The sequence below is a fragment of the Phocoena phocoena genome, chromosome 2 (genome assembly GCF_963924675.1).
Source record: "Phocoena phocoena chromosome 2, mPhoPho1.1, whole genome shotgun sequence".
Classification (NCBI taxonomy): Eukaryota; Metazoa; Chordata; class Mammalia; order Artiodactyla; family Phocoenidae; genus Phocoena; species Phocoena phocoena.
This window is the reverse complement of record NC_089220.1, coordinates 118,912,118-118,921,120: the sequence shown is the minus strand read 5'-3', so window position 1 is coordinate 118,921,120 and position 9,003 is coordinate 118,912,118.

The window sequence follows — 9,003 nt, the reverse complement described above, 5'->3', positions numbered from 1 at the left end:
TCGTTGTTGGGTCTTCGTTGCTGAGCATGGGCTTTCTCTAGTTGCAGCGAGCGGGGGCTACTCTTCGTTGCGGTGTGTGGGCTTCTCATTGTGATGTCTTCTCTTGTTGCAGAGCTCGGGCTCTAGGCACGTGGGCTTCAGTAGTTGCGGCACACGGGCTCAGTAGTTGTGGCTCGCGGGCTCTAGGGCACAGCCTCAATAGTTGTGGCGCACGGGCTTAGTTGCTCTGCGGCATGTGGGATCTTCCCAGACCAGGGCTTGAACCCATGTCCCCTGCATTGTAAGGCGGATTCTTTACCACTGGACCACCCTGGAAGTCCCCCTACCTCCCCTTGAACAGCCATGTTGGAGAAAGCCCCTCAAGGATGGGGTTAGTCCTAGTCTCTCCTGTGATTGGACCTGCCCCTGCAGGTACGCCTGAGGAGGTCCATGTCATTTAGACTTCTAAGCTGGCAGAGAGTGTGGGTGGAAATATAGCAGACTTAAATTAGATATAGTTCCTGACCAACTAGATAAAAATCATTATCAAAGGAGAATTTTAGCAAGAGTCACTCTCTTTTTAATAAGTAAGTATATCAATATATATGTTAATGCCCCAAATATTACTGGAAACTGTTAGAAAGTGGCACCAGAATTTCCTGTAGTCTCCCCCTCCACTGTGGTGCTCTTCTGTCCTCATTCCCAGGAAAGTCAGATCTGCTTCCATAGATCACAGCTTGTAACTCCTGGGGGTGGGCAGGAGATGGGCACGGGTGGGAACCCAGGACCTGGTTATGTGGTTGGTTTAGTTGGGAAAGGTTAGGGTTTATGGCACAAGGAAGGAAACAGGATCCTCGGGCCTTGACTGTTGCTGAAACAGCTCAGAAATACTGTGACAGGGTAGTTCCTAAGTCAACTATGTCTTTTCTTGTGGTGTAAGGATATCTATTGCTATTTTTGGTTTCATCCTGTCCTCCATTTTCACTCCAGTGCCCGTGGAGAAGAGGGTATAATTAAGCTAGTATTTGGACTTATTTGGTCCACAGCCACTCTCTACAGCTTGCAAATGATTAAGACGCTCCCTCAAAAGGGAGCTTTCATACTTTGCTGTGGAGTGTGAATTGCTATAGCCCTTTGCAAAGCAGTCTTGTTTTAACCATTAAAATTTAAGATACATACTCTTTAGCCCAGTAGTCTCACTCCTGGGAATCTATCCCATACAAATAAAAATACCAGTACATAATGAAATGTATACAAGGATATTTATTGTAGCATTTTTCACAGTGGCCAAAAAAAAAACCCATCTAAAACTGCCTATCAACAGGAACATTGTTAACTAAATTATGGAGCATTCATACCATGGAATATTATGTAGCATAAAAGAAAGAATGAGTTTGAGTTTTACTGCCTGACTTGGGAGAGGGGGATTTCTATAGTTTCCGCTGTTGAGTGTGAAGAGCAAAGAGCAGTTAAGTTTGAATAATGTATATTTTTAATAAAACAAACAATGAGATGTTTATTTGTGCATAATTGTGTAAGCACAAAGAAAAGTAAGGAAAAATATACACAAGCTTAACACTGGTGTGTGTTTGTGAATATGTATATTAAGGGAGGGAGAAGCAGGCAAAAAAGAAGACACAGGTGCCGCTAAAGACATGAATTTTATGATAAACAATTTATATAAAATTATATATTGTACCCACAAAAATTAGCCTATATATGTGAGTACATGCTTGCATAATTCTGAGCAAGGGTTTCCACACCTGGGTATTAACATAAGACCTCAAGGGAGAAGTGGAGGGTTAAAATGGAGGCTGGAGAGAGGTTTATCTTTTTTAAAATATACATCTTTGTATTATTTTATGTGTTGCAGTGGACATTTATCTATAATGTATCAGTGATCTATTGCCACAATAATACCACATAACAAACCACCCCCGAAACTTGGTGGGCTTAAAGAAACAAACCTTTCCTAACAGATGGCTGAAGGAAGAGGAGGATTGTTCCTGCCAGTGTGAGCAGTCGTTAGCTCCCTAATATTTATAAGGAAGTTTAGAGCTTTCAAAACACTCCTTTGTAATGCTTCATTCTTCTCACCTCTTTGAATTTTAATTTCTATCTATGCGTCTGTCTTTATCACTAGCCCACTAGTTTCTTGAGTGCATCTCTTTTATCTTGATAACCCCAATGTTTGGTATACTTCCTAGAACACAACAGGTGCTAATAAATGACTAAAGAATGATTTTTAAAAAAAAAACAAAGTTTTATTCACCTTCTGGGTCTGTGAGCCTGCGATTTAGGCTGGGCACAGCTGTGTGACTCTTCTGGTCTTGATCCAACTCACATGCCTGGGGGTGGGGGGGAGGGGAGGTGGGCAGCTGGCTGTTGGCTGTCCTTGGCTGGGGTGACCAGGCATGCAGGCTGTCATGGAAATGTGTACGTGAGAGGGCAGTCCCAATCACATGAATGCTTTTCATGTTTGCTGATACGGTTGTCAGGGTTCTACAGAGAAACAGAAGCAATAGGATAGATATATATGTGTATTGTCTATCTGTGTGTGTGTGTGTGTGTGTGTGTGAATAAAGAGATTTATTATAAGGAACTGGCACACAGGATTATGGAAGCTGAGAAGTCCAGACCCAGTAAAGCCCATAGTGTAAATTCGAGCCTGAGTCTGAAAACAAGAGGCTGGTGCCCCAGCTCAAAGTCAGTGAGGCGGAGAGAGAATTCTTTCTCACTCAGCCTTTTGTTCTCTGTAGGCCATTGACAGATTGGATGAGGCCCACCCATACTGGGGAGGGCAACCTACTTTACTCAGTCTACCAATTCAAATTTTAATCTCATCCAAAACACCCTTGCAGACACACCCAGAAATACTATTTAACCAAATATCCCTTTATGCGTCAAGGTGACACGTAAAACGAAGCATCACAGTTTCCAACCTACGTGGACAAAGCAAGTCATATGGCCAAGCCCAGTGACAGGTGAAGCGGCATTGGAAAGTTATGTGACTTGTCTTCGTCCATTTGGGCTGCTGTAACAGAATACCTTAGGCTGGGGGGCTTCAACAACACACATTTATTTCTCAGAATTCTGGAGGCTGGGAAGTCCAAGGTCAAGGTGCTGGCAGATCTGGTGTCTAGTGAGGACTCTTCTGGTTTGCAGTCAGTGGTATTCTGGTTGTATTCTCACATGGCTAAGAAGTCATCTCTCTTGTGTTTCTTCTTATAAGGTACTAATCCCATTTGGGAGGGCTCGTTCCCCATGAGCTAATTACCTTCCAAAGGCCTTACCTCCTAATATCATCACGTTGGGGCTTAAGATTTCAACATATGAGTTTTGAGGGACACGTTCAGTCTGTAACAATGACAAATACAGGAAGGGTGAGAATGGGGTCATTTTTGCATCATACCATATGTAGTCCAAAAAGTGTTGAAGAAAGAGGACTTCGTCCCTCCATTTACCAAAGAAGAGTCACTTGCCTGGTGCCATGTAGAATTAAATTGCCAAGTTAATTATGTCTGGGTTCTTAACATGTTTAGTCAACATCACATACAGGTGAAGATTGCTTCAGAGATTTGCAAATTGCGGCGTTTACGCTTAAGATCTTAAATCTTACGCTTAAGATTTGCTTGACTGGGACGGAAAAGGCGAAACGTAGGGGTAACAGGGCAGCCACTTGCAGCCCTAGCTCATTGTTGGTGCTTCCCCATATCACAGCTATTTGAGTTCCCCAGGAGCTCTGCAGAATTCTGGAGGGAAAATGACATCAGGCTGGGGTTGAGGAATGCCTGCTGGGGGGGCATCCTTTTCTGCCCAGGCCAGCCAGGGGTGAGGAGCCAGTAGGTCCTTTGTCCCAGCAGGGACAACTTAGGGGAGTGTTTGTTAGGAAAAAGAATATCGAGAGGAAGGGAAGGATTAGAATAACAGTCCTCTTTATTTTCTTCTCGGAATACCTGAGTAATTTCAGATCTAGTTTTGTGTGATCTCGTTTTGTGTTTCCCCTGCTTTATGAGACTGGTAATAGTTGAGAGGCTGTGTAAGTGAAGAGGCGCAAACAATAGAAAGTAAGAGGGGTCCACGGGAGACTGTGCCTCACCTAGAAAAGAGAGCCACTGTGCGCTCCCTGCCCACTTGCTTAGCCACTAAGGATTGTGCAGTGGACTGGAGATCAGAGTGGGAGAATGCTCGGAGACATGATTGATTTTCTTCATTTTCACTTCTTGTTAACGGAGCAAGGTGTGAATGGGTCAGGGTAGCAACAAGGATGACTTCATGTTGTTATACACCGACCTTTCTCTTCTAGCATAAGAATCACCCTTCTCCGCCTCTCACAGACATGGAACATCATGTCTGTGAAAGGTGCCTGAGTGTCTTCTCCCTAGGAGCAGATTCTACAGCGAGCTTTAGGATGTCAAAACTGAACCCCACACACATGCAATGCTCTCTAACTAAAAGAGCCCCAAGGTTTGGTAAGAACACATCTTTCACATCTCCTGCCGACCAGTTACCAACACTTGGCCAGTCTTGTTTGGAGACCCAGGAAACTTATTCAGCAGAGTGTCCAAACCTGGTCTGGCAGACAATTGGTTATACACACAATAGCTCCTTCCTGTCCTTGCTTGTTAAGAGAACTGAGATTTGTTTATGGAAACGATATGCACAGCTCCAAAGGATGAATCATGATTGGTCTAGGCTCTCATATCACTCCTTACCCCCTTGGCCAGCTGTGCGTTGTCCTCGGTTCCTTTGCAGCCATGTGACCGCACTCTGCACAAGAGACATCAGATGTTGACTAGAGGACTTGGAGAGATGATGCTGACGGAATAAAAGATCAAAGCTTCGTGAGGAGAAAGCCTTTGATTCTTTTTTTTTTTTACATCTTAATTGGAGTAAACCTTTGATTCTTTTCTTGTTTGGGAGCTAGTGTGAGGATGTGCAAGCTGGAGCTGCAGCAACCATTCTGCAACCACAAGGCAACAAGTGTGAATAATGCATCACACAGGGGATGGGGGAATGGAAAGATGCAAAGAGCTTGGGTCCTTGGTGATACCTTTGAGCCACTGCCTCCAGGCCTCTTGCTATGTAAGATAATTAAAAGTCTTCACTGCCTAAGTCACTGTTAGCCAGATATTCTGTTACTGGCAAATAAAAAGTATTCCTAACTGATATATCTGGTCATCTTCAGCCTGGCCAGGGTGGGTTTTGCTGACAATTCCACCACACTAGCTTTGTAACCAGTTAACTTCATCTGCAAAATATGTTGGGAAAAAATACCTTCTTTATTACCTCAAGCAAACTTTCCGAATCACAAGATCAGAGTGTGGTCTGTGGATCAGCAAATCATTATCCCCTGGGGTTTCTTCAAAATGTAGACTCTCAAGCTTGCACCCCAGACACACTAAATTAGAAATTTCATGGGTAGGGCTATCAATCTCTGTCTGCATAAACCTTCCAGGTGATTCAGTTGCAATGGAAAGTGTAAGACCACTGATACTGAGGGTCAACTGGAGTGGTTGCATGTCAGAAACACCAGGGGAACTTTAAAAAGATTCTCAAACTCCACCGGCAGAGTTCTGATTCAGCATTTCTGTATTGTAACCTATGAATTTATATTTCCCAGAAGGCCCCCAGGTGATTCACAGTGAAACCAGGTTTGGTAACCAATGGAATGCATATGAAAGCAGGTCACCTATGCCAAGGGGCTGTCACTCTAGTAAGAGATGAGGAATAGACCTGGTCACCCTGGGGACAGGTGAGCTGAATTATGGATTTTCTCACCTGGTAGGTAAGGGAACTGACTGCTTGATCTTAGAAGTCTTCTTCAGCTCTAAGGTTCCTAGGATGCCCACTTGAACTTTGCAGATCTGGCTGGAACAAGCAAATATGGTCTTGGCAAATTACGTAGACAGACTCATGAGCAGCAAGTGGAAAGGACTGGAATTTTACTAAAGTTTAAACAGCAGCCTTGCTCCCCACCACTGCCAGACCCAGTAAATCCAAAACAGGTTTTCTCTTCTGCTTTTACCGGGTTTATGAGACACAGCAGGTTTGCACTTCAGATGTTCATTTATAGAGTGCTAGACTACACCTGCTTCATGCTAGGCTTGTGCTTTGGGCGTTCTTTCCTTTGGAAAATATTAATTTTAAAGAACATCATCTTAAGGCATCTTGCCTTCTAAAGTGTGCTACTTGTTAAGGATCAAAACTTCTGAAGCAGCCTACTTGCTGTCCATCCAAATATGATCTTTTTTTTTTTTTTTTTGCGGTACACGGGCCTCTCACTGCTGTGGCCTCTCCCGTTGCGGAGCACAGGCTCCGGACGCGCAGGCTTAGCGGCCATGGCCCACGGGCCCAGTCGCTCCGCGGCATGTGGGATCTTCCCGGACCGGGGCACGAACTCGTGTCTCCTGCATCGTCAGGCGGACTCTCAACCATTGCGCCACCAGGGAAGCCCCATCCAAATATGATCTTAACCCTCTCTCCTGCCTCATCTCTGCCTTGTACAGGAGATGCCAATCATTTCTTCCCCACTCCCACATCTCCTTCCAGGAAACTGCAGTCCCTGTTTCCAGCGAGCCTGTTCCCCAACTCTACCCCTGAGTGAGTGTTTAAATCCGTGACACTGTGGAAAATAAACAACAACACCTCATTGATTGACTTCGGAAGATTATTTTGAAAACCAATAAATAAAGTGGGAAAAGTTAAGCATTTATCCTTCCTTTTCTATATGAACTGTACCTTAGGCTAATCAAATAGTTGATGAGGGGGAGTGTTTCTTCATAGAAGCTGATAAATGAAGAAGGAAAGGTGAAATCATAGCATGATCCTTTTGCAAGGCCTAATGAATTAATGGATCTAGGAGGCAACCATCAATGGCTGTTATGTCACAAACAGAGAAAAAAGAAGACATTCTGTGTCTCTGAATGGAAGTCATGACACTGCCTATAGTCTTGCAAAAAAAGTTCCACCTGAATCTGATTAAAGTCTATAGACTAAAATTTACAGGAAATATAGAGGACAGAGGAACATGTTAAATGAAAATGAAGGGATACAATCACCATAATCCAGACTGTGGGAAACTTTCTAAGACAAATGATCTAGTTTTTCCAACAAATTGCACGGAAAACATAAGACACAGGGGGAAACCTACAGATTAAATGAGACTGAAGAGTCATATTAACCAATCATAATGTGTGGACCTTGTTTGGCTCCTGATTCAACAAACCTTTAAAAATTACAGGAAAAACAAGGAAATGTGAACAATTCCTGGATATTTGATAATATGAAGAAAATATTGTTGATTTAGTAGTGATGATAGTTTTGTGGTTACATCTTTTAAAAGGAATCTTATTCTTAGAGCTACGTATTGAAACATTTACAGATGAATGAAATGACGTCGGAGATTTCTTTCAAAATAATCATGAGAGGTGGGGAAAGGGCAGGATACAGAGAAGCCTGTCCCTGAGCTGTTAACTGTTGACGTGGATGATGACTAACTAGAATTTCCCTGTACAGTTCCCTACAACTCTCTATATTTGAAATTTTCCTTCCTAAAAAGTCAAATTAAAACACTTTCATTTCTATTTTTTATATATAGTTTATATTAGCCATAACATATTAGTATAGGAGTTGATGTTTATTTTTTAATAAATATAGATTTATCAAGTTTTACTTGTTCTTCACTGCTAAGGGTACCCCAAAATTTTGGAGTTTTTTTATTTTTCACACTTGCCTGCCCAGCTGGACTGGAAGGTCCATGGAAGCAGAGACCTTCCTAGTATATTCTCCACAGAGCTAATACCTTGTGGAGCGTGTAAAGTGCCCACCCTGGGACTACAGCTCGTTAAAGCACCATTCCAGAAGGGAGTATTGCTCACCTGGTCTCCTATTTGTGGACACCTCCATCCCGACTTCATTGTTAGTGGAGGATGGACAGTCCACACGACCATTCCTACCAGTGGGAGGAGTTGGTTAGCTTGAGGCTTTGTAGAGAGAACAGAAACGATTGAAACTGACTAAATCTGTGTTATGGAATGGAGAACGTTATAAATTTACTATGCAGTTAATACTACAAATACTATAGGAGAGTTCTGGCTTTTACATGTAGACCCTCTTTACAAAAGTATAAGGTAAAGTGAAACCACTGGCAAGGTGTGGCTATAAAATGTCTGTCCAAATTCTCTTTGCTGTCATCCCTGCCTCTTGGTTCCATGTTGTTGTTGCTATTGTTTTTGCCCCAGAAACATCTGGTGTGAAAACGGTGGTCCCCTGTATTAAAGCCCTTATGATTTTAGAAAGCTCTCCATCTCTCTTATTTCCGGTTGCTCAAAGTTCAGACTTTCCCAGGATTTCCTCAGTTTCCTTTAACTTGAGCTCTCACTTTTCTTTTTCTTTTTAAATAAATTTATTTATTTATTTATATTTTTGGCTGCGTTGGGTCTTCATTGCTGCACGCGGGCTTTCTCTAGTTGTGGCGAGCAGGGGCTACTCTTCATTGCGGTGCGCGGGCTTCTCACTGCGGTGGCTTCTCTTCTTGCAGAGCATGGGTTCTAGAGCACAGGCTCAGCAGTTGTGGCACACAGGCTTAGTTGCCGCGCGGCCTGTGGAATCTTCCCGGACCAGGGCTCAAACCCGTGTCCCCTGCATTGGCAGGCAGATTCTTAACCACTGCGCCACCAGGGAAGCCTCTCACTTTTCTTAATTACACAGAAGTTAGAGACACTTCTCCACTTTGTAAATTTACCATCACTGCTTACTCCAGGAGCACCTTTTACTTCTGCGTGATGTAACAATTCTATCCCTTCGTCCCTCCTGAGCTTCAGGATTGGGAGAGGGTGTTCATCCTGGGTTGATGTCTTATAGGAAAAGCAGTTTGCAATTAGAATATAACTTACAAAAGGACCGCCCCTTGGAGTAACCTCCCTTGTAACTTGTTCAAAATCACCCAGAACATGGGTCTGTCTCCTTGTCTTTGTACATTCTGCCTGATTGTTACTGTCTCCCAGAAGACTTCTAGGTGGT